At 45.7% G+C, this 26,294-nt stretch overlaps 1 protein-coding gene across 19 annotated transcripts in view; it reads left to right on the top strand.

Annotated features, from left to right (window-relative positions):
* Hdac4 (histone deacetylase 4) overlaps window positions 1-26,294 on the top strand; it is a 289,492-nt gene that overhangs the window by 63,816 nt on the left and 199,382 nt on the right. Inside the window, exons 1-3 of one of the 19 annotated variants that reach the window (XM_074072168.1) lie at window positions 9,822-9,893; window positions 10,503-14,945; window positions 16,119-16,165. The exons of 16 other annotated variants lie outside the window; for them this stretch is intronic. The gene's annotated coding sequence lies outside the window, so the exon portion shown is untranslated. Of the gene's footprint in view, window positions 1-1,467; window positions 5,359-9,821; window positions 9,894-10,502; window positions 14,946-16,118; window positions 16,166-26,294 lie in introns of those variants that run through there. 2 more of the 19 variants (XM_074072169.1, XM_074072170.1) reach the window with 2 other exon arrangements.

Raw genomic sequence — 26,294 nt, 5'->3', positions numbered from 1 at the left:
CAAGGCTACTTGGGTAGTTCCTGTCCCCATATGACATGTGGTTTGATTCATTTGTTTCTGTTTATATTTCATTTCTGAGTTTTTCCCCCTTATTCATACTTTCTGATTTTATTTTCACTTTTTGAGTGTGTGAAACCTGAATGCATTTCTATAAGGCATTAAACTCAGAGAAGCGAAGTTCTGGCCCTATCCTGGCCTCGCCTTCTCTCCTGACTTCCCTTTGGGCAAAGCATCAGGTATGTAAACTGTCCCTTCCCTTGTAGGTCCCACATACTTCGCCTGTGCAGGATCTCCTCCTCCTTCTCATCCCTCTTGGCCACTATATGCTCTCTGATTTTTCATCATCTTCATCATGTATCTCCCCCACCCCTGACCTGTGGGGTGCCCTGCCGAGCCACATTCAGTGGGTAACCTTGCTGAGGTTTAGTGTACAGAAGTGATTGCTGTTGAAAAATGAGCAGACATATACTTTTGTTAGATTTTGCCAATATTTCCCATTTGGGCCGAGCATTCCCACCAGTCAGGTCTGAGTGTGCCTATTTTCCCACACAGCTATGCCCGCAGATTGTCACCTGTTTTCCAGTTTCATAGATAAGGAACATCTCTCCTTCATAAGGGACTGTTTCTAAAGTCTTTGCCTTTGGCCTGTTTTTCTGTTAGGAGTTTTGTCTTTATTCTTATAATTTTTCAGAGTTCTTCAGTGATGGATTTTGGCCTTTGTCTGTCATATTTATTGCAGGTGATTGCTCCCCTTTTCTCATTTTTGATACTCTTCATTATGCTCCTTGGCCACATAAAGTTTTTTCCCCAGAGTCAAGCTCACTGTTTCTTTCTCTTGTCTGGATTCCACATCTCAGAAAGCATTTGATCCCAGATAGAGAAGGCTGGGTTTCTATTTCCTCCTAGTGCTGCGTTGGCTGCATGTTTTCATTCTATCCTGGCCATTGGAGTTTACCTGTGTGTGGTGTTATGTTTGGGTCTGATTTTTATCCTTACCCTGGTGGCTCTCATTTATCCCATTGCCCTTTAATAAGAAGTCCCTGTTTGTCCCACTGTCTTGAGATGCTGCCTTTGCCCTGTGCTGGAGCTCTTTGGGTGCATGGGTCTCTTCTGGACTTTCTTTTGGGTCACCCAGCTCTGGCCATTGTGCCCGCACCATGCTGTCTTAGGTAGAAGGGCTTCATGATCTGTCTTACATAGTTTGTTTTTATTCAAAAGCTCTTGTAGTCCTAGTGTTCTTGAATCCTGGTGTTCTTGAACTGTGCATGTCTGTCCCATCTTCTCTCTTCATGCTGCAACTCCAGCTGACATGTGCTAGCGTATCTCCCTCTGTCCTTCAAGTCCCTGCCCTCTAGCCCTCTATCCTGTGCTGGATCCTCAATTACTTCTTCAGGAATATTTTACTGTTCACCAATTCTCTTTTTAGTGTTACCTACTTGATTATTTAACTTATTCATTTAGGTAAAAATTTTAGTGATTTCAGTTTCTAATTTCTGCAGGTTCTATCTGGATCAGTTTCAACTCTTTGTGACTATTTCTGGTAATAATAATAACTGGTACATTTAATTCCATTTATCTTAACCTTCCTCCAGAAGGTTGGTAGATGGGAAATTGAAGCACAGAGAGCCCACCAAAGATTATATAACACTAAGTGACAAGACTGTTGAGTGACCCTGCTGCTTCTTTACTGGCATGACTACCACTCCTGATGTTTATTGTGGCTTTATACCCTTCTAACTTTTTATGGACACTGTTAGACTTGATAGCACGTTTCTCTAGAGAGGATTTGGGTTTATTGCTGCCCAGTGCCTGGGACACTGCCTGGAATATACCTTAAGATACATATACTTCCTTAGGTCTCATGGACTGTACGAGTTCTTCCCTAAACCAATGCAAGGTGATCTGTGGTTATGAATCCCGAGAGCATCTTCTTTCCTGATCTTCCCTCTTATGGTGGACATCAAGTCTGTGTTCTGGCTTCCCTTTTCAAGGGAGCTAGAGCGTGACTCTGTCCATCCTTACAGGAACATATTTAGGGCCTGGAGAGGCCGAGGTTGTTAGGACAGGCTCTGGCTTTCATGCCAGCCTTCTTCCCTGGATTTGCCCTGTCTTGAGCTCTTGCCTTCTGAAGCTTTCCTTGCTGATCTGCCACCTTACCTCTGCATATTAGACAATCAAAATTGTCTGTCATGCTGCAGGTGCAGAGACCCTTCTCAGCCTTTGCTTCTGTCACCGTTGCTCACTCAGCTTTCTTCTGGGGCACTAGTTTTTATAAGAGGCAAATGCTATCTGTGGACATGACTAAGTGGAGAATCTGGGCAATCTGGGGTTTTGGAGGTGCTGAGATCCTGACCAGTGATTCTTGTTAATGACATGAAAAACTGATGAATCCCAGTTGTTATTGTCATCTCAGTAATGTAGGAAGATTTCAGACTGTCCTGTTGAAGCTCTGTGGTGACAGCCTCAATCCACCTTGAAGTGTCATGCCTGGGTTTGGTTTTAGCTTGGGTCTGTATGCTCCTCAGAGAGGAGTCATGACCATCTCTAGGATGTCTGCTCTCCTCTCCTTTGTGATGTTGAGATTAGTCCCTGGCCATGGTAGGGACATTTACATCAAGTTCTTCTGTCAGAGATTCTTGCTGCTTTTCAAAGAGTACATTTAAAATGTGTAGTGGATTCCAGTAGAGGCCAGTTGGCTGCTGGGTGCTTTGCAGAGAGACAGGGCAGTAACTGGGCTTCTTCATCCTTCCTCCTTTGACATTCCCAGGGAGGGCTGTGGGCAGCAGTCAGGAAAGGAAAGCTCAACCCTCCCACGGCCCTGTGTGCTGGCCAGGCCAGGCCTGAGTACTCCCTCCAGGTAGACAACTAAAAATTCAGATTGCAAGTCTTCTTCTCCAGTTGAGGAAACCAGGGGGATGGGGAACTGCTGGGATCACTAGGCTCTTGCAGCTCTGGTCCCAGGACTATGGTCCCAGGCTCCATGGGAACCTCTGGGCATTTTGCACCTGTCCTCAGGAACAGAACAGAATGCTGTTCTGTCCTGTTTCTGTTCCTTGATGTGGTACAGTTGAGGGCAAATGCCATGGAGGCCTGCCATAGAAAACACTAACTTCACACCAGGGCACATTGGCAGATACACTCTGGTCCCTGTTCCACATGCAGTTGCCATTTTCCTAAATGCTAACATGAGTGTTAACATAGTTGGACATACAAGATAAGAACCATTTGGCTTTCCTCTGCAGCTTGTTTTTCTCAACAAAATTGTAAATAACAGTCAAGTGTTGGTTTAAGAGTAGAAATAATAGGGGAAATTCTTGTGTTTGGATTGGCCTTCTATGGAACAGTTGAGGAAGGGTCAAGTGTGAAAGCCTGTGTGCCAGAGAGAAAGAGAGAGAGCGCGCGTGCGTTCACACACATGTGAGAGAGAAAAGGGGTACCTGCATGGCTCTCTCAGTGACTGTGGTAGGGAAGCATGGCAGTCCCCTTCACCCTATTGAATCTGCTCTGGGAACACAGGCTGTACCCTCTCCTTACGGATGGCGGAGGTGGTGGTGGGGGGTCAGGGAGGCAGCAGTACCTCTAACTTTGGGGACAGTTTCCCTTCTTGTTCCTGGTAGATTGGGGGTCTGGCACCAAGCCTCTGGCAGTGGTGCCTAGGGCCCCGCCATGCAGAGAGGACTGTGTTTACTCTACAGCATCAGCTGGTTCTGGTTTCCAGCCCTTTTGCAAGTGGTAGTGCCCCTGCCCTGTCCCTCAGTTGAGCACAGGTGCTTTGTGATGGTGACTTATTTTGTGGTTACTAAGGCTCCTTACCTCCAGACCAAGGTTGCCAGGCTGTGATTTTCTTCCTTTCAATTTTTGTCAAGGTAAGCTTTGAGCAGTTTTCTCTGTATTTTCTCCCCATGCCAGTCTGGGGCCTGAGTGAGCCACAGAGTCTTTGCTCTTGTAGAAGCTTGAAAGTACAACAACCACCCTGAGCTCTTCCTCTCACTTAGAGGTCCCAGAGGTGCCCTGGGACTGCCTGAGGCCCCTGGGTCAAGGATTCAACCGTCCTGTCCAGACACCTGCTGGTTACCCTGAGCAAAGCTGCCGTCTTGCCATCCCGGCCTGAGAATAGCACCTACTGTTAAGATGCTTCTGCATGGGAGCTTGTGTCAGGATGCAGTTTAAATGTGCCTTTTCATGTTTGTGTGGAAGAGAAACGAAGTGCTGTAAAAATGTGGAGACCCCTCTTTGTGATTTTGGAAGGGCCAGGTGTCTTCTTTCGAGGGTCACAGAGGGTTCCTCTACTGTGGGAACCTGTGAAGTAATGACAGGGACTTCTACAAACTCCTTAATATTTTGTGTTATTTTCTATCTTAAATCTTGCGTTTTCATCTCTGTGGTGCAGCACTCAGACATTTACATTTCCCAGATGGAGGTGTTGGAAAAAAAGGCAAGATCAAGATTAAGACAGCTGATACTAATTAAGAACACTTCATCTGATATTTGTGTGGCACTTGACACTCAATATGACAACCTTCATTGGGCACGTTGAGGCTGAGGACCTGCTTGTGCCAGACATTGTGACATGGTGCAATGTCAGAGTACCAATGAATGACTAGTCACTTTTAGTTGCATACTAGGAAGGCTGATTGGGTTGGGGGGGTATTCTATCAATGATGACCCTCGTAGTACCCCAAATAAGCTGGGGATGGGAGGACCCAGTAAGGGCGAAGAATTTGTTTTGAGGACAAGACTTGGAGAGCTTGCTAGCAGGGCCGTGCCCTCTGGCAGAGAGCCATCTATTTGGAATCTTTCTTCTCCCCTGTGTCCCAGGTGGGCCCAGCTGGCAGGGTCTCCCAGCACCTACTGCCTCTGATCCCCTTCCTGTACATCTCCAAAGCAAAACCTCTTCTTGGTGAAAAAAAACTAAATACAGGCCAAAGGTCACTCTCAGGTGGATAAGAAGAGAAGAAAGGAGGAATGGAGCTCTATATAAGTAGCAGTGGGAGGAGGCGCACTGCTCTGGAGCCTTTGCTGGTAGGCTGCTTTGGCCTTGGAGAGGTGTGGCCCCTGCACCTAGTTTGGTTTGGTGAACATACCTGGGGCCTGAATATAAACAATGTCTGGGCATTTTTTGCGAGTCTTGGGCAGAAACTTTTTTGGCGATCCTCATATCATCTGTTGGTTATGTAATGTGACAACATGGACATGAAATAGAAACCAGATGTCAGGGCGGAGCAATGGGATTCTTCCCCAGTGAGTCTAGCTGAGCAGGACTAGAGTTTTCTCCTTGTTAAAGCGTTGGATGGCCTTGGAGGAGCGGCTTTGCAGGGACTTCAGGGATTAAACAGAAAATAGAGGTCCTGGCAGAAGGTAAAGTACATTCGCTGTTTAAGAAGCTGTATAGAAATTTTCTGTGCTCTTATATAATTTTGCAGCATTGTTCCCAGTGACCTAGTGACTTGTTTTCTGGAGCCATTTTGGAATGGTTAAACCCATCCTCTGGAGAGCTGAGGATGCTGTGCCCTTTTGACTAGCATGAAGCGTGCCTCTGAAGGGCTGAGGCTTAAGAGTGAAAGGAGGTATGTTTTATGTAGTGGGGGGCTTGCTTGTGTGGAGCCCAAGCAAGGGAGCACTCATAATATGTGCCCTTGCCACTCCCCGGACAGATCCATGAAGGCAGAGGTTGCTGGCAGACAGATCTTAGCACTAGGGGGTGGGGGGGGACTCCAGAATCAGGAGACTCCAGATGTATGCTATGGCTAGATTCCCTGTGTGGGAAGATGGGAGGTCTAGGTTGCCTAGATTCACTTTGCCTGGGCTGCAGAGTGAACATGGTCTTTGTCCTTTTGAACACTGCTTCATCTAGATCAGCAGAGTAGCTCCTCACTTACCAGGCATGGTAGATGGCCCCAGCAGAGTCTGTATTTTCACTGACTAAAAACTCTTCACACCTGCCTTGACCAAACCCCCACACAAGCGTTGAATTCTTTTTTTTTTTTTTCTCTTTGTTCGTATATTCTTTTGTGCATACATTGTTTGGGTCATTTTTCCCTGTTGCCGCCCTCCCTCTTCTCCCCATCCCCCTCGCTTCCAGGTAGAACCTGTTCTGCTCTTTTCTCCAATTTTGTTGAAGAGAAGACATAAGCAATAATAACAAAGACAAAGCGTTTTTGCTAGTTGAGATAAGGATAGCTACACAAGGAGATACCTAGCATTGCTTCCATGCACAAGTGTATTACAACCCGACATGATTCATCTCTACCTGACCTCTTCACTACTTCCTGGTCACCTTCCCATATTGACCTCTGTTGCTTTAAGGTTACTATATTAGCTCCTCTGCAGTGGGGACACCAAACACTTTCAAGTTTTGGGTTTCCTGCCTATCCCCATTCCTCCCATATGTGCTTTCCCCTTAGTGTGTGACCCAAGTCCAACAGCATTACTGCTTTTGCCCTAGATCTAAAGTCTGCATAGGAGGGAGAACATACAATTTTTGGTCTTCTGAACCTGGCTAACCTCATTCAGGATGATGTTCTCTAGTTCCATCCAAATGACAAAATTTCATTCTTCTTTGTGGCTGAATAAAATTCCATTGTGCATAAATACCACATTTTCTTAATCTATTTGTCAGTAATGGGGCATCTTGGTTGTTTCCATAACTTGGCTATTGTGAATAGCACTGCAGTAAACATGGTTGTGCATGTGCCTCTTGAGTAACCTGAGTCGCTTTCCTTTGGGTGTATCCCCAGGAGTGGGATTGCTAGATCATATGATAGATCTATGTTTAGTTTTTTAAGAAGTCTCCATATTGATTTCCAGAGTGGTTGCACTAGCTTGCATTTCCGCCAGCAGTATATGAGGGTTCCTTTTTCCCCACATCCTCGCCAACACCTGTTGTTGTTGGTGTTTCTGATGATAGCTCTTCTAACAGGGATGAGGTGGAATTTGATTTGCATTTCCTTTATGGCCAGAGATGTTGAGCATTTTATCATGTGTTTTTTTTGGCCATTTGAATTTCTTCTTGTGAAAAAGTTCTGTTTAGTTCAGTTGCCCACTTCTTAATTGGTTCATTGATTTTGGGAGAGTTTAGTTTTTTGAGCTCCCTGTATATTCTGGTTATCAGTCCTTTGTCTGATGTATAGCTGGCAAACATTTTCTCCCATTCTGTGGGTGGTCTCTTCAGTTTAGAGACCATTTCTTTTGTTGTGCAGAAGCTTTTTAATTTTATGTAGTCCCATCTGTCCAATCTTTCTCTTAGTTGCTGAGCTGCTGGGGTTCTATTGAGGAAGTCCTTGCCTATACCTATTGCTTCCAAAATATTCCCTGTTCTTTCCTGTGCTAACTTCAGAGTTTCAGGTCTGATATTAAGGTCCTTGATCCATTTTGAGTTTATACTAGTACAGGGTGATAAACATGGATCTAGTTTCAGTTTTTTTGCAGGCAGATAACCACTTTCCCCAGCAACATTTGTTGAAGTGGCTGTCTTTTCTCCATCGTATGTTTTTGGTGCCTTTGTCAAAAATAAGGTGGGCATGGCTGTGGATTCATATCTCGGTCCTCTGTTCTGGTCACTGGTCTTCATGTCTGTTTTTGTGCCAGTTCCATGCTGTTTTTATTGCTATTGCTTTGTAATATAGTTTGAAGTCAGGTATTGTGATACCTCCAGCATTGCTCTTTTTGTTGAGTATTGCCTTGGCTATTCGCGGTCTCTTGTGTTTCTAAATGAACTTGAGGGTAGATTTTTCAATCTCTGTGATGAATGTCATTGGGATTTTGATGGGAATTGCATTAAACATGTAGATTGCTTTTGGTACTATAGCCATTTTTACTATGTTGATTCTACCAATCCATGAGTATGGGAGATCTTTCCATCTTCTGCAGTCTTCCTCTTTCTTCAGGGGTTTGTAGTTCTCCTTGTAGAGGTCATTCACATCCTTTGTTAAGTTTACTCCTAGGTATTTGATTTTTTTTTTTTTGAGGCTATTGTAAATGGAATTGTTTTCATATATTCTTTCTCAATTTGTTCGTTGTTGGTGTATAGAAAACCTTATGATTTTTGTAAGTTGATTTTGTATTCTGCCACCTTGCTGTAGCTGTTTATGGTGTCTTGGAGTTTTTGGGTAGTTTTTTGTGTCTTTAAGATATAGGATCATGTCATCTGCAAATAGTGATATTTTGACAGTTTCTTTACTTATTTGTATTCCTTTTATTTCTTCTTCTTGCCCAATTGCTCTGGCTAGGAATTCCAGGACTATGTTGAATAGGAGTAGGAATAGTGGGCACCCTTGTCTCGTTCCTGATTTTAAGGGAAATGGTTTCAATTTTTCTCTGTTAAGTATGATGTTGGCTATACGTTTGTCATAAATGTTGAGTTATTTTCCTTCTATTCCTAGTTTTCTTAGAGCTTTTATCATGAAGTGGTGTTGGATCTTGTCGAAGGATTTTTCTACATCTATTGAGATGATCAAGTGGCTTTTGTCTTTGCTTCTATTAATGTGCTGTATCACATTTATAGATTTGTGTACATTGAACCACCCCTGCATCCCTGGGAGGAAGTCATCTTGGTCATGGTGAATGATCTTTCTGATGTGTTGTTGGATTTGGTTTGCCATTATTTTATTGAGGATTTTTGCACTGATGTTCATTAAGGAGATTGGCCTATAGTTGTCCTTTTTGGAAGTGTTTTTGTCTGGTTTTTGGATGAGTGTAATACTGGCTTCATAAAATGAGTTAGGCAGTGTTTCTTCCCTTTCTATTTCATGGAAAAGTTTGAGGAGAGTTGGTATTAGTTCTTCATGAAAGGTCTGATAGAATTCAGCTGAGAATCCATCAGGTCCTGGACTTTTCTTTTTTGGGAGACTCTTTATTGCTGCATCAATTTCATTTTGTGTTATAGATCTATTCAGGTGATTAATATCTTCTTGTTTCAATTGTTGGTCATAAGTATCTAGAAATTTATCCATTTCTTCAAGATTTTCAAATTTATTGGAATATAAGTGTTGAATTCTTACTAGGAAAGTCTGCCATACAGTCCCTCTTGGAATCCATTGCCACTAGAGCCAGCTCAGGAAGGTGGAAAGGGATCCTGCTGGCCCCTTGGGCAGTGGACACTTCTAAATTTCAGCTGTCTTTCATAATATGACAGCAGCTCCTATATGTGGAGTACTTGCCAGATGCCAGGCCCCTACTGAATATGATAATCCTGTTTCTTATGTAATCTTTAAAACATAAAGGTAGGGATTTTTATGATCCCTCTTTCACAGATGAGGAAACTGAGGCCCAGAGAATGGCTTGCTCAGGCCCTCACTCTTGGGACCCAGCCAGAAACAGTCATAGGGTGGGCTACTTTTGGCTTTTCATCTTTTTTTTTTTTTTGCAGTACTGGGGCTTGAACTCAAGGCCTTCGCCTTGAACCAATGTACCAGTCCAATTTTTTGTGATAAGGTTTTTCATGGTAGGGTCTCATGAAGTATTTGCCCATACGGGCTTCAAACTGTGATCCTTTTGATCTCTGCCTCCTGAGCAGCTAGGATTACAGGTGTGAGCCACCGGTGCCCGACGCTTCTTTCTTCTTATTGCTATGTAGCCACTTGCTTCAAGATGAACAAGGACAGGCCACTGGGTGTTTGCTGCTGGACATTGTGTGTTGAGTTTGCAGGTGAAGCTTTGAAGCAAAGGGCAGGAGTTCCGACTAACTACAGATCAGGCATGCTGTAGAGTCACGTGTGACTGTTCTTAAATGCGTGGTGGTCATGGAGTGTGTCCAGCCAGTAACTCTTCTGGAATGAAAATGTGAAATACTTGACTTATCTTTGCATTGTTTTGCTTTAAGAGAACCTGAAGAAGTTGTGTACCAGCATTGTTTGTGCAGATGGAATGTGGTGATCAGAAAGTTGTCTGAACAGGTAGGATTTCTCTTAGCATCCTTCTCCTGAGTGGGAGCTGCCCTTTGACTGCTCAGAAAAACATATTTAAGATCATGCGAGTCCTGAGAGGTCTGTATGCTTTCTAGGTGATCATGGGAGCTGCAGAGATAACATAGAGGGTATTGGAGAGGTAGTCTTTCTGACAGTTGAGCCCCCTTTATTGTGACTGGCATGGAGGGCCATTCAAGGTACTTCTTGTCTGGTCCCCATCATGGCCATTGGGCATCACTGGGAGGTTCTTCTGTAGTGCTTTGTTCTAAATATATCCCCTCTTGTTTCTAAAGTAACCCAAGGTTCCCTGAGGGTCCTAGGCACAGTCCATAGCTGTTAGAGATTGGCCATTGTTGGTGGCAGACAGATCTCAGAGCTGTGGGTTCCTAGGGTTCGCAGACTCAATGTATCTGGGGTGGGTGGGCCTCTGCCCTGAACGGGGCACAGAATCTACTCTGGGCATTGTGCCCAGGGCTTTCTTCCTGTGTATTGAAGTTTCTAGATCCTTCTTTGGCTCCCAAAGTGGAAGGCAAGCACAGAGGTGGAGAGGAGGAGTGCAGCCTAAAAAGGTCATCCCGACAGTACAGCCTTTTACAGGTTTCCTGGAGTGCTTCGGGTGGAAGATGAACTGGTGAAAGAGGACAGTGCTGCCTACCCTGGTTGGAGCCCTGTGAGTGTCCTGCCTCTGCTGCTCTGGGTTCAGGACGTGAGCTCCCTCGGAGAGGTGGAGACAGAAGGCCCTGTGTAGCCTGCAGTCTCTTCTAGAAAGTTCTTTCTCAAGGAATTGTCTTGGCCTGGCCTGGTGCAGAGGTTGGTGGGAAATGAGGCTGGGTGGCCCAGTGGTCTGGGTGCTCAGTTACCCAGAGTAAGTGAGATTTGTTCTACCGTAGCTCTTGACGTTATCCCTGTCCACCATTACCAGTAAATCTAGTGGTCTTAGGGCCAGGCCTCTCTGTGCCTCAGAGAATGTAGAGCTTGTAGGGAATGTCAGGGCCTGACTTTGAGCAGGTTCCCCACGGTATGTTTAAATGAAGAGCACTGCTTCTAGCTCTCGTTTTGTGTCACAGTCATAGAGGGCATGAGACTGGAGTATGTCAGGCTGAGTGTGGGGATAAGAAGTCTTGGCCTAGGGTCAGGTATCCAACATACATTGCGGCACCTGGTAGATGACTTCTCAGTGAATGGGGGCCAGATAGTCTAAGGATCTTGTGTCCATCGTGAAGGTTGTCACTCAGTTCCTATCAGTGACCTGCTGGATCTGGGTTGATGAAGCCCCCATAGTCATTTGAGTTGAACTTCTTCTGCCTTCTAAATTTGTAAGAAGCTGGGGATGTAAATGGAAATTGGATCTATTCAGGAAAATGACTCCTCAGGGAAGAGTAAGGATCACCCTAAATGTGTAGAACCAAGACTTACTGAGGTTGGCATGTTCTCTGAGGTCGTCAATTGTCAGATACGTACTTAAATATAATTGCTGTCATTATTAAGCCTGGCCTTCTTGGACACTAAGAATAACTTCAACTGTGGGGGAACACTGTGACGTCAAGTGATCTGAAATACTAGGTGCTTCTATATTTCTTTTATCTTTGCTGCCTACATGAACAGTTAGTATGTTTAGGTTCATAGTCCATGAGGGCAATGACAACCTTGCTCCTCATCACACTGAGGGGATGGAGTGAGAGGAGTGCCCAGAATTGAGTTAGTGACTTAAATGAAACTAAGCTGCATGTATGTAGGTAATTTGGACATGGTTGAAAATCAAACTCAGTTTTTATTTCTATAAACCTAGAAACTTCTAGAACTTGTTTTTGCATTCTTTTTGAAAATAATTCATGCAGAACAGTGTTTTATAATATACCAAAAAAGAAAGAAAGAAAAGGAAATTGGAGCGCTCCACTCTTTTCCTTCTGGGCTTGGTAGAATGGACACCCCACAAAGAAAGGGCAGAAGTGAGAGCTGCGGTGCACCAGTACGTACCTTGTGCACCTGGAGGACGTTCTTAGCTTCCCAGAGGACACATACTCCTCAGTAAAAATGGTATAGGCCCATGATTGCCCACTGACACCAGGCTGAGCAAAGCTGTTAGGGCTAAAGGGGGACAGAACTCCCTTGCCCTTCTGCTGAAATGGGAGCAGGTGAGAGGTTTGCCAAGCAAGCTCCCCATGCTGCTGCTGATGTGACTACCATCTGTCACTTTCACAGACCTACAGACCAGCACCACAGATGAAAACTGCCTTTGTGGACAAAACACAGCAGAATGCAAATCAGATGGACGTGGCTATGTCCATGCTATTCAAGTTGCTCTGTCATCTGTGCCTAGGTGGTGGAGCCTCCATGGCTGAATGTGCCTCACATGAAAGTTCTCTTAAGAACCAATCCCCAGGCTAGCCAGAAGAAAGCGTTGGGCTCTCCTTCTTGACCTGGGGCTGGGCAGTTAGATTGTGTGGACCTTGCCATGTGGGTCACCACAGAGACCTTGGGCCCCAGGGGTTTTGTGTTTTCATATGTATATCTTTTTGTTTACTTTAGAAAATCACCACAGTAGAGTCTGTCCCTTTTTAGCAGCAAATGTTTGCATAGAGCAGTTCCTAATGTCTATTAAGTTGACTAGGAAACAGTTCACCCCAGTGTCTGCTCACATGGTGTGGGGGTGGCAGCTTCATTGAGGGCTTCTGACCGCAGGAGGCTGGCAGAGGGGCCCTGCCATCCATGTACTTTGTTCCTCCATCCTAGGTCTCTGTAAAACAGCACATCTTTTAAAGAATAACAAGTTTATAAGAGGCTTCAGCAGTTGATTTTGCACTCTGAGTTTGGGGGACATTGTTGTGTCTGTTACATTACACTCTGCCCTCACAGAAGCTCTGAGTTAAGCAGAGCCTGTGCTGTTAATCTGCTGTTTCAGTTTATTAATAATGTGAGTATCAGCATGCCACCACCTGGTGTCAGTTCATGCTTATGATGTGCTTGGTGTTTGCATGGCTTATTTCATGTAATCCTCATAGCAGGTAATGAAAGTACTTGCAACAGATCCCACTCCCATGCTGCTGTCTGTATCAGGCTCCCACTGACAGAGGCTTCCTAGCTGTGGGCTTTGTGTACTTGCTCCTTTCATCCTCATTTTATATATGAGGTTAAATAGCTGATCTAAGGGGGACTGCTCTAGGTTAGAGGCCAGAGTTGTGGCCATAGTGTGAGTCTACAGCATCATCCCAGCTCACAAGGTGTGTCGTCAGAAGGGACAGGATTGTGCAGGCCCAAGGCTGATACGGATGAGGTGTGGGGCACTAGAGGCAGGTCTGAGTGAAGGGCTGGGGAGGAATAATAGACAGAGGTCAGGTGATTGCTTGGCCAACAGCTCTCTCGCAGTGGCTCTCCTTTAAAATACCTCCCTCAAAGTAGGCCGAGTCTGAGGGATGGTAGAGACCAGGTGCTGTGCTCATTGTCAGGGGCCTGAAGTGAGAATTTTAGGGGCTGGTTGTGTCCGCCAAATGTCACTGAGTTACCTGGTTCCTACCACTGTGTAGATTGAAAGGGAAAAGAACCCACTGAGGAGTGTGCAGTAGTAACTGCCCTATGGATTCTTGCGCTGGCAAGCTGCTCTTTCTCAGTTCTCTGCAGATTGCCTGAATCATGCTGAGGAAGGCTGGTGGTCTTTGTGAACCGGGTGGCCTTCCACGCTCTGCTTCTGTATTCCAGCTTGGCAAATCTTTGTGGTAGCCCTACAAAATCAGCTTGTCACTTTTGATTTGAGTAACCAAGTACAGTTGTTGCTAATTTTGCTTTGCCCTTGACTTTGAAGTGAACTTGCTCAAACATCCTTGAGAATTTCAGCTTGGTGCTTCTTTTGGGTTCTGGGCTTTGGCCACTGCCTGCTTGTTCATTACATAGGACACCATGCACTGCTTTGTGAGGAGATGGTTCTCCACACAAAATGGAGTTTTCATTCTTAAAGTGAAACCCACAGAAGGTCCGGTCTCCTTGTCTCCTGAGCACAGTAGGTTCAGGAGTGTTCTGACTGATTCGGCATCAATAGTGGTCATTGTCCATGGCTGGGGAACCATCCCCAATTCCACAATGAAGGGCTCAGGGTCCTAGAAAATGTGGGTAGACTCAGATATAGGTGTGACTTCTTTGTTGGCAGTGATGAGCAGGGCAGCTGGTGGAGAAACAAAGTGTGTCAGGCCTGCCATCTAGTCACCTCATTATGTCAGTGTCTGATCTCACCACTCTCTTATTTTTCTTCATGAAGAGACAAATAAAGCACCAGCAGGAGTTAGAAATGGGGACCTCTGTGAAGGCCTGACTTGGGCTTATTGATTCTTGGCCTGTGTTCTTGTCCCAGGCTACTTGAAGTGAACTTGCCCAAACATCCTGGGATGTCTACTTGTGGCAGGTAGAGGAGCATTCCATTGAGTCCCCCAGGCAAGAAAAACATTCCCCTGTAGTGAGACACTCATGTAACATGAGACACACCACCAACTCCTAACTTTGATGGTGGCTGCCATGTGAGACACTGCGTGACAGAGCATGGGCAGAGGGGAGATGGAGATGCCCTCCCTTCCCAGAGAGTGCCTGCAGCTGGTAAGTGAAGGAGGGGGAGACAGGCTATCCACCATGGAATGCTTGTTGCTTTTGCCTGCCATGGCCCCTGTGGAGAGACCACATTCCTCATCAAGCAGAGAAGATGGGCATCGGGGACTGGGTGTTGTTTTCTGGGGTCCAGAGTTGGGTCAGAGTTCATCTTCCTAGATGAAGTGGACCAGACAGGACACTAATCAGAGAGCCCTTACCCCAGGGAGGGTCTCACATGGGTCCTTGGAGACAGGCTTCTCTATGTCTTTTTGGAGCAACATAGGCACAAATGGATGGGGTGAGCAAAATGAGCTTCTTGCTGTTCTCTCTCCTGCCTTTATTCCCACCACCAGGCAATAAACAATCACAGAAAAAGGATAAAGGCGTCAAAGAGCAGTCTTGGAAATCTGCAAGGACTTGTAGGGAAAACCTATGTCCTGCTCCCCCTGGGTTCACCAGGAGATTCAGGTATGCAATTTCCACCGCTGAATTTTCATTCCTGTTCCACAGGAAATCTCAACCCAGCCTCACCCTCATTTGGGGAAGAGTCAAGTACAGTTGGGAATTTTTTTTTTTTTTTTTCCTGCTACTTGGAGGAAGAACAGATACTGGGATACAAAGATGGCTTTATGAAAAGTAGTGGCTTCCCTGGCTCTCCACTCTAGAACTTTCTCAAAAAAGAATGTGATTATAGCTACATTGCCCATTAGGGGAGCCACTAGCCAGGGGTGGCTGTTGAGCACTTCATGGGTGACTAGTGTTGACTATGAACTGAACCCCAAATTAAGTTAAATTAAATTTCACTAACCACCGCATGTGGCTACATACAGTGCTTCTCTAAGGAAGGCCCTGGACTAAGGGTTTGTGGTTCTTCATTCACTTACTTGAATATATAGGGCATAATCCTTTTGAACTTTCCAATCAGCATGGAAGCAGTAGTGTTAGATTGTAATGAGAGTGTTGCACCAGTGAATGGCCTGGCTGGGTCAGTGGTTACAAGTCTGTCCCTCCTCAGGGCTGTTTGGGAGACAACAGCAAATGCAACTCTGTGTGACAGGCAGGGACATTCTAATTGTTGGAGGCAATGAGGTATTCATTTAGACTTAAAGAGCAGAAACTCCCTTAATGGCATGGATAAGAGGGGCTTGTTGATGGGGTATAAACCATAGTGGCAGAGGGGATTCTTCAGTGGTGGTCACTTGTGTTCTGTCTCCCCACTCTGGTCTTTTCCTCTTTCCCCAACTGCTGTGTTCCCGGCTCTGTAACTGGAAGCTTTCACCCTGTGTCCCATCACTCATTGGGTTTGTCTGGTGTGTTCTCCTATGAAATGTCTGGGAACAGAACAGAAAGCTGGCATGGCAGGCAGTCAGACTCGGCTGCCTGGACTTGGTGCAGTATCTGTGCAAGTCAGTGGGGTTAGTTGCACGTGGCACCCTATGCCAGGTTCACGGGGGTTTTCCTTTCCCAAGGAGTACTCCTTTATTTCTGTGGATGCTATTGAGAATTGCTTGACTCAACATATAGGTGTTGGCCATTAACCTGTTAAAACATTAATACAAACTGACACAGAGGGCAGCATCCACTGTTCACCTGCAGTCAGTGTCACCTCATATGTGACTTTCTTCTTGTTTCTACATGCAGGCACCTGAGTTATGTGAAGGAATCATCTGGGTGATAGGACCAACTAAGTAAGTATTTTGCTCAGGGTGTTAAACAAATGAGAGTGACTCTGTCCTGGCTATTGTACCTTGCTTGGCAGTAGTCTTTCTGTTGTTAAAGGACAAAAAGTAATAAACAGAAGTCCTGTGGTACAGGTAGCCCAGGGAAGTTGCATTTTCCCTCCAGTGTCCAGTCAGTATATCAACTTTTGGAGAAGATTGATGGTGGCAGGGGCTGTTTATGCCAGTGTCTGACTGTTTGAAACAAGAGGTGGGATGGAATGAAGAGGTGCTGAGTCCTTAGGACCCATTTTTGAGGGAATAGTGCTGTGTATCATATAGCACTGTAGGTCTCTGAGAGATTGTTAGTAGTTCGGGGTTTTATTTGTCTCAGTTCCATCCTAGTCTAGCCTCACAGGAGAAGAAGTGTAATGATTTCCATGTGATGTGTCCTGGACTGATGAGCTTCAACAATGATTCATGATTTCGTGAGGTGGCATGCTGCTCACTAGGGCTTTGATGAAGCAGAGTCTGTAGTGAGGCTGCTGTGTGGGCCTCTGAGGAGTTAGGAAGACTAAAAGAGGAATCCCCCACAGGGTACCTAGCTTTCGTTAAGTGATGACAGTGATTGCAGCAACTAGGGTTGCTTGGCCTCTAGAACATCACAGTGTGTGCACACTTGGACTTCAGGTTGTCCCAGGATCTCCCCTGAGATGCAGAGGCTCTGGCATGTAGAATTCCCCACCAAGTTTCAGGTTCTGCAGACGTCCTGTCTCCCTGTGAGGCCCAGGTTTCTGCCAGCATCTGAGAAGCCACAGCTTGTCCAGGGGCCCAGCCAAGTCAAGAATCCAATTCAGTCTTTCTGCTTCAGGGACACCCAGACATTCTTTCTTGTTCTCTGGGCCTGCTTTCGTCCAGACATTGGGCAGAGGAGGCATTTGGTTTGGTGTTCCTTGTTTATGTTTAAGTGCATTCAATTTTATTATGTGAAGTACATTTGCCCTTGAGGACTACAGCAAACACATTCACAGACCTGTGGTACCAGGTATCTCTCCAAATTATAGCTAGTTCCTATCTTTCATTAGCATCTTCATGCCTATGTTAGCAGTGGAAGAGTGGTGACAGCAGCGTAATCATGACTGGACTTGAGGTCTCTGTGGCATAAATGTGTTTTCTTTGAATTTGAAGAATACTGCTTGCCTTTGTGTCTAAAAATTTTGATTTTACCTTCTAGGTCTTGATTTTCTAAAAAGTTCTACAGGATGAACCCAGGTTTTCTGAGATTTTCTTTCTGTGTTTGTGATCCTTGGTGTTAGCTGTGCCTGGTGGGTCTGCTCAGGGAAAGTGCTGATGTGAGGGGTTTTATGGAAGCTCTTGGGAGGTATCCTAAGATAGGAGATTAGAGTGACTTCCAGAGAGCTGCTGGTGTGGCCTGGTGCTCACAGTTTTAACTAGCAGTAAACAGAGCTAAGGAGAGCCACCTGTTGAACATAGACGTGGGCTCCTTGTGTTTGTTGAGGTGAATTTTGTTGCTTAAGGGCACCACAATGCAGTGAGTTTCCACAGTGGCTCAAATCACATGGTGAGTGAGCCACAGAGCTCAGACTTGAACTCTGCACCTCTTTGTGTCCTGTCCCTTTAGGGTCTGGATGTAGTGCTTTGTGTCATGCCCTCAAGTAGGGCCTTTGTGGCTGGCCACAGTTCAGTGACACTGTGTAGGGTGGGCCCCTTCCAATGTGGAGTCCACTCTGGAGGGCTGTGATGCACATAGCTTCCATGTTGGCACCTGAGCAGGCCACAGACCTATCTATTCCCTGCTCTGAGGTTGGGGCCATCATTTACCTAGGTAGATTGTTGGCTTGAGTGTACTCACCCTTGCTCACCTCATTTTCAGTGCCTTATGCCATCAGGGACGTTTTTGTAGTTGGACAACAAAAGCTCTAGAGGGTGATTATTGGCCTTCATCTTGGCTTCCAGAAGTCCTTCTTGTGTCCCTGACTGGTCCCAAGCAAGGACACAGGCCAGCCTTTACAGTAAGCAGCATGAAGCTTAATTCTTATTTGTTCTTTGTATAAAAATGAACAGAAATGTGAGTTTTGTTATTTTTTTCTGTGTCCAAGGAACATCTTTTGGAAGCCATTTAGCTCTCTGTTCATTTCTTTGGCAGGAATAATCAAATATTGAATGTCAAGGCCTGCTGAGCGGGTATGATCACTAATCCAGTGCTGTCTAAGTTAATTTGCTACCCAGAGTTCTCTAGGCTGAGGTTAAAGATGAGTCTTGGGCCCCCTTGGCCCAATAGAAATTCAGCTCCAGAATCTGGGATGTGGTGTGAGCAGTATCTCTCTGTATGCCTGGCTACTGTCACCTCTGGGATAGGAACTGCCTCAGTTTACTACATCATGACTTACTTTCAAGAAGAGAGCAGAGGTGATCATATGAATGCAAAAATCTTTAAAAAACAGAAAATAAAACTGCAGGTTCTCTTAAGTGCCAGCCAGCACTGTGACCCTGATCTGCGGGGGCCCTGGAAGGTAGTTGAGACCATAGAAAATTTCCTGGGGTGACCTTTAGAATCAAAGCATTGGTGCTCAGATGGCGAGACTGCAACCAATGAAACCAGAAAAGCCTGAGAAACAGCCAAGGTGAGGGCACGCTGGGTCAGGGCTGTGCCTTCCCATACATTGCCACTGGGTTAGAGACTCTGGCACGAGGTTGATGTCAGAGCCTTGTTCATGCCAGTTGATACCATCCATGCCCATACACATACAGCCAAGCATGCCCCGTGTGTTGACACGTGTGCTTATGTGTAGTGTTTGTGTGCAAGCATGTACACACATACTTTGGGAGTGATTTGCTTTTCTGGCTTTATGGGTAGAGTGCTCAGACCCAGCTGCTGGCTCTGGGTCATATTCTGCCAGGCTCTGGCTCTTGTTCAGCCTGTTTCCCACTGGGTGACCTTGGGTAGCCCCTGAGCCTCTCTGTGCCTCCTGGTTCTCATCTATAAAATGGAGTGATACTGCCTTCAGGTCTCTCAAGCTTGCTGCTCAATTGCTACAACTCCTGGCTCTTATCTTACTTAGGGAGGGCGGAAGCCATATTACCCTGACAGAAGCTTCTGCAGGTGAAGTGCTTGTCGGTGGAAGTCTTGGAAGAGTAAAAGGCTCAGGAAAATGGCTCACTTACAAAAGAACAGTTCCTGCAGTTTTGAAAGGTACAGGCCATAGAGAAATACTTAGAGCTGGCTTCCTTGGTCTGTTTGTGGAGGGAATCCTGGTAGTGATTCTGATGTCATTAGTTTTGGTGAGGACAGTTTATTTCAGAAATGATGTAATGGTCAACCGAATGGTCTACCATAGCAAAGTAGACACAAGCAGAGTGAATAGCCTTTGAGAGGCAGGAACCTGGGGAAACAAGCAGTACAGTAAGGGCAAGCCACCTCTGAGCTCACAGTGATGCTCTGTGTTCCCTACTTATAAAGCAGCACCTGTTTAAAAAGAATAAAACCTGTGAAGAAAGCCAGATGTGGTGCTTCTCTCTCCCACCCCCCAAATCTCAGCACTTGGGAGGTAGAGACAAGAGGGTCTAGAGTGAACCCAAGGCAAGCCCAGGCTACATAGTGAAACTGTCTCAATATATGAATTAAAAAAGGGATAGGGATGTAGCTCAGTGGTAGAGAGCACTTGCCTAGAAAGGCCCTGGGTTTGATCCTCAGCGCAACAGAAAAACCAGAAACTCAAACAAAAGCCTGTGAAGGTGGGGGTGTGGGAGAGGATCCCTTGGAATCTCCTCCCAGTCTTTTCACCCGAGGTCCCTTGTAGCTGCCTTATTGTCGTTGTTGCTATTGTTTTAAGCCCAGGGTTTTGCTATATAGTTCAACTGACCTGAAACTCAGAATTCTCCGGCCTCAGCTTCGGGATTGCTGGTATAATGGGCCTGCACCATGACGCCTGGCTTGTTGGTTTTTATGTAACAGCTTCCTCATGAACTGAAATAGACTACTTTGCTTTCACCTTTGCTGGCTTACCATGCACACTGGCCCATATTATGAAACCCTTTGTAAGGGCAGTGAGAGTCTTTTTTTGTGGGACTGAGTACCTCACCCTGCTGAAAGCTAGACTTGCAGGTATTCTTTGACCTCCTTTACTGGCTTTCCTGGAGTGATCGTGGGCCTAACCAATGGTGCTTGGGCCCATCTGGCTGCATGTGATCCTGAGGGAGGGTGACATCTCAGTGAACTTGGGAGGCCCTGCTGTGCTGGTTCAGAGGTGCCGGGGCATGGCTGCCTCTCCTACAGAGAAGCTCCTGCTGCCTCCAGTTCTGTCCTTGCCTGATCCAGCCATTTGGACTCTGGGGTGACATACTGGTCCCCATTACACTGTCTTCTCCCAGGAAAGACACACCGCAAGAAAGAGACCTGCCTCAGACAGGGCTCCTTGCTTTTCTGTACCTTAGCATTAGGTCTGTTTCCTAAACACAGGGGTTCTAGCTCTGGTTTTTTTCCTGTACCCACCACTACCACCACCATCTCTGCCCTGGCAGCTGAGTAGACCTCAGATTTCCCATCATCCTGTTCCCCAGTTTCCAGAAGCTCCCTCCCACAAGGCGGAACTGATCTGACAGCCTTCTTCCATAGCCCTGCCAAGAGCTGACATTGCCCTTGTCCCCACCATGACAGGATATGCCTCATGTGACTCCTCCTGCCTTCCCCTCTGGCTTTGGGTGTCCCTCCCTTCTAAAGGGGCAGCTTCTGAGTGTGAAGGTGGTCTCCAAGCTCCTCTAGGTGACAGAGTATGAAGGGATCTTCTTCGTTAGCATTACTGTGACATGCTCTAACTGTGCGGTAGTGCACGTGGCAAAGCGTGCTGTTGGACCTGACAGTGGCTGTCTGTAAGGCAGGCAAGTCAGGTGGCAGAATGTGGGCTGGGGGGGAGCTGGGGGTAAGCTGGGAGGCTCAGCTCTCTCTAGACAAGTTTGCTTTCTCTTTTCTCATTGCAAGTAGGTGATTTGAAGTCCTCCTGTAATGTTTAGGGTTCGAGGGCCCTAATGGGTGCTTAGCAAATACTTATTATGTGTTTCCCTACTAAAAAGGCTTTCTTAGGAAGGAAGGAGTCCAATGTTGCTAACTTTGGGGCTTTCATGCCATCCATTTAGACATATTTCTGGAGAGTTTATGCTGTGCTTGCAGATAAGTGCAGGTGGCTCTTCAGGATGGTGAGTGGAATGGTAGGGTGCATTTGTTGCAGGATACTCAAGAGGTGTGCTGTGATCTTCACACCTTTGGATCTCCTCTCTGCTTCTCTCCTGCTTCCTGTCCCCCTAGCACATTGGGGTAGTCAATGTCTGACCTTTATGCTTTGGACTGGGGTCCTTCTTTGTATCTGCTCTTACTAGGTTCTGCCCTCACTGAGGTTGGCTTATTTCCCTTTGACTACAGAGGGCAGTCTGAAATGGAGTTTTCTTCACCCAAAGCTGGGGAGGGTCAGGTCCTGGCCACACCTCTCTGGGGGAACACGTAGAAATTCAGAAGCCATACCAGTGCTCTGGGAAACCCCAGAGTCGAGAAGCCAGCTGGGCTTTGTTTAAAGTGTCTTTCCAGTTTATTATTTCAAGGAATCTCTATCCCATGAGCCTCTTGATCCCTTCATGACACTGTCTTAGGAAAAGCAGTTCTGAGGACTGGCTGAACTAGAGCAGGTGTCAGGAAGAGAAAGCTGCTTCCTGGTGTGACCCAGTACCTCGGCTGGCATGTGAGATGAGGTAGGAGGCTTTGGGCCATCTGGGAGCTGGCAGTTAGCCAGACCTGAACCCGCAGGCCAGCAACAGTTTCTTAGTATATTTCTATAGGTACATTCAGTTGTCATTAAAAAAATATGAACAAAATTATGTCTACTAGAGTTTACTATTGTTTAAATGATAAAATAAAAAGCATACTTACTTCCACTTGATGAGCTGAATGGGGTTTGCTGTTAGGTGCCTTTTTCCACTTGGCTTTTGGTCCCTGTAATTTTTGTTGGATTATTTAACAGAGACAAGTCATTCAAAAGTCCATGTGAATGGTGGCCTCTTTGGCCACTACTAGCTTTCTTCTCTTCCAAAAAAAGTAAGAAACCAACAGAATCTTCTCCATTTTTGGTTTAGTAGTTTGTGATTGTGGACGTTTGGGGTACTCAAATCACACACATTATTTGACCTCACCTATTACTTTGGTTTTAGTGCTAGTATATAATTTCTACTTGTTTTTCAGGAATAAAGAGATGCATTTTAAATTAGACCTGTATTTTCCAGGCTCCATTTGCCTGCTCACAGTGGTACAGGGCTCTTGTTGGGTGGCTTGGTCACTGCCCATCAGATTTGCTTGGGTCTGGGTTCAGTGACTGTAATGTTTACTAGATTGCTATTCTCATCACAGAAGCTCTCAAAAGCCTTTGCGTCACACAGTTGGCAAACAATAAACGCCACACAGGGGCTTGCATTCTTATCCCAGAGCAGTAAGTGAGAGCATTTTGATCACTGCTGGGCCAGGCCAGGATAAGCTTCAGGCCTCAGTGTGCCTGTGGACCAAAGCAAAGGGGCATTGCTCTAGGTATCCTGGCAGTACCTGCATCATGGAGAGTTCCCTGCATCTGGGCAGGACATCCCACACCCAGGATACCCCCCACTCTCAGGAGCGTGCCTGGTCCCTGGGCTCCTGGCTAGGCCCCTACTTGCCCTGCTTCTGTGGGAGCACCTAGTACCAGTTGCCAGCCTGAATGATGCTCTGCTCTGAGAGCTGTGGCCTGCCCAAGGAGCCACTGCCAGGCTGCAAACAAAGGACTGACCAGCAGCAGGAGTGACCTCTGTAGAACAAAGGCTCATTTTCATGAAAGTGTGGTCTATGCCAGGGATGGTAGGGCTCCATGGGCTCTTTTGAGCCTTAGTTCTTTCTCTAGAAGGTGCTGTTAGCCATTTAAAAGCTCTCTGAAGATTTAAAATGCATGGACTTAAAGAACAAAATAAAAAGCACCCACATAGATAGCTCTTGTGCTTCCCCTTGCCATCCAGGGCTGTGGAGTAGAAGTTAACCTAAATTAGGAAGATAATTGTTCCTGTGTTAATTGCAGGTTGTCGTCTAAAGCAGCCCCAGCAGAATGCTGGTTGCAGGCCTCCCATGGGTTATTGTGCTGCCACTCGAACAGTTGAAGTTCCAGAAAGGGGGGTTGGTTGGATTCACTTATTTCTGAGCTATCTTCCAGTTCCATGGTCTCTAGGAGACCAGAAGATCTTCTACTGTTTTTTTTTTTTTTATGAGAGATTGGGTCTGACTTATGTAGCCCATCTGGCCCTCAAACTCACATACTCCAGCCTCAGCTTCAGCCTACCCATTAGCTGGGATTACAGGCATGTGCCACCATACCCAGGTTTAACCTTCTCTTTAAAATCCTATTTCTGGCTGTTCGCATTCTCTGGGACCTCATCCACTCCCCCAGCTCTTCAACACAGATGACACAAACAAACACCCATCTATTTTCAGCGTCCTGGTCAGTGTCACAGCTGTTGTGGCTTGTGCATGCTGGCTAGCAAGGCTGTCCTTGGCCCAGCACTTGGTCCTGGCTAGCCTGGGCTGGCCCTGGCAGGTCCTTTCATTGCACTGGTTCTTGGCTTTCTTCTTCACAATACCCACTAGTACTTGAGATGGCTCTGCAGTGAACCATGTTGAACACAGGCCTCAGGGAGGGTTCTGTTGGGCTTTCTTTGTTAGGAACGTAGACTTCTGTTGGAAGGCCTTCCGGGGATGTAGTCATCCTGCGGGGCGTATACTAGGAGCTGGGGGTGGACAGCTTCCTCCAAGCGGCGTTTTCTCCTCTTCAGTTTTATTGCTGCCTGGGTCAGCAGCAAGAACAGTGGGGACACCCAGCACTAGTGATGTGGGAGCATCAATGATCTGGGGACAGCCAGCACCAGTGCATGCTCATTTTATTGCTGAAAGACATTTTTATCCATGTGTATTGTGGGGAGAGGAAATGGTAAAGACCTTAGTACCCTCCCATATCACTGATTGTTTTGGAGGGATGGGATTTGGAGCATAACCCTTAAAGCAACCAAATTGGAGGGCAAGCTCCAGGAACAGATGTGGACCTACACACACATTCCAATATACCCTGATACCAGCATGGATGGGGGCATCATGGGTGCCTTCATGTCACTAGGTGTCCACACACTATTGGTGCTAGGTACCCACGTTGTTGGAGCTGGGTGTTTCAGAGTCATTGGTGCTGGGTTCTGATGTCATTGGTGCTGGGTGTCCACATAGTCATCAACAGTGAGTGTTCTTTTAGTCCACCCTTATGAGGAGACTCTTATTTCTTTATAGACAAAGAATTATCTGAGAACAGGGAACCATATAGGAATAAAGTTTGATAATGTGGAAATGTTAGGTCACATTTAGAAAGAAGCAAATTTAATAGATTAGGCCAATTAAATGAAATAAAAGCTCTATAAACTCATGTGACTTTATTGGGGTGATCTGGTTAGAAAATGGCATGTCTTTTTCTGTATTGATAGGATTTAGTTTATTCTCTTTTTTGCTTTACCTAATATAAAACGATGAGTCAAGACTGATGCTCTTTTTAAAACATTAAGCATGTAATATTTTGCAGGGGGATATATTGTGAAATTTACATATGTGCTTACAACATATCTTAGTTAGATTTACCCCCTCCATGGTTGTAAGCATATATGTAAATATCACAGTGTATCCCTCTGGTGCTCTTTTAAAACTTTAGGAATAGTGAACAAAGAGTGTGGTGTTAGAATGATTTGGAGAATGATTTTGAAGGGAAGGTTACTACAGATTTAGAGTATGTGGGACTGACAGTTACAGCAAAGGCTGTTCTCAGTTTGGGCAGGCTGAGATGTGGGCAGAGCCATCCTTGCTGGGCCTGAGCCTGGGCCTGCATTATCAGGCTGGGAGACCTTCTGAGTTCTGTCAGTAGGGGTGCACTCCTGTGTAGGTGGCGCTAGGGGGCTCATCTGCAGCCTAGTGACTGGTACCCAATTGACTGCCAAAGGCTGCTGGTAACTCCTGTGGTGTGGGTCTCCTTGTCTCAAATTTTAGTGTCTTGAGGGAAAGAGCATTGTTGCTTTTCTGTTTGTGTTTGTTACTGGTCCAATGCTGAACACACACTTGTGATTCAGGAGGGCTTTCCTCCTTCAGAAGGAAAAGATATTATTGTAAAATGTTTTACTCGGCTGACTTACATGTGTGCACACATGTAAGGACATTTGCAAAAGTAGTTCCTCTATAAAGTTATAGCTGGACTGAGCCAAAAAACAAAACTTTCCTTTTGTGGTTAATACTTTGCATTTTATTAAAAAACCCAAAATACGAGCCAAAACTTGCCTAAAAGGCTATAAAGATAACACTGTGTATTTTTCTCTTAAAGCTTTGAAGGTTTAACTCTCATATTGGAGTCTTTGGAGTCGGGTAGGGGTCAGGTCCATTTTCCTTTCATGTTGCTAGCCACAGTGTAGAAGCTTCACCTTTTCCCATAGCCAGTGCACTATCAGCCTATCATTCATCATGGTCAAGTTCTGTCGGTGTCTGGCTTTGGCTATGCAGTGTGCAGGAGCCTGACCTGGGGCCCTCTGGGCACTGTCCTCTTTACAAGACCTTTAGCACAGCTTCAGCATCTTAGGGCTCCTCTGCTGCCACCTGCCTGTGAGTGTCCCCAGCACTCCTGGGTCTGTGTTCCTTTTACAAAGCCAAGGTGAAAATTTCATCAAAGACATGGACAAATTTGGAGGAGAATTGTCATCTTTTTTTTTTTGGTTTGTTTGTGTGGCTTATCTTTCTATTGATCAGGGTCATCTGTAGTGTCTTTTTTTGTCAGTGCTGGAGAATGAATCCAGGACCTTGACTTCTGTAATGTCTTTCAACAAATTTTTATTATTTTCTCCATAAAGGTCCAGCACATATTATGATAAACATTCTTGGGTAGACCGTAGTTTGTTTTCTACTATAGACAATGTCTTTCTTTTACATTAAGTTTTCTGTTGTTTTTGGCAGTGCACTTGGCTTTTGCACTTTATTTTCATATCTACTCACTTCACTATTCTAAAATTTTATAATCTCAATGTTTTTCTGCAACTTCTTCAGGGCTTCTAAGACAAAGGCTGT

This window comes from Castor canadensis, chromosome 4 (assembly GCF_047511655.1).
Source record: "Castor canadensis chromosome 4, mCasCan1.hap1v2, whole genome shotgun sequence".
Lineage (NCBI taxonomy): Eukaryota > Metazoa > Chordata > Mammalia > Rodentia > Castoridae > Castor > Castor canadensis.
Note: the sequence above shows the minus strand (reverse complement) of the source record. Positions and strands in the feature narration are given on the sequence as shown.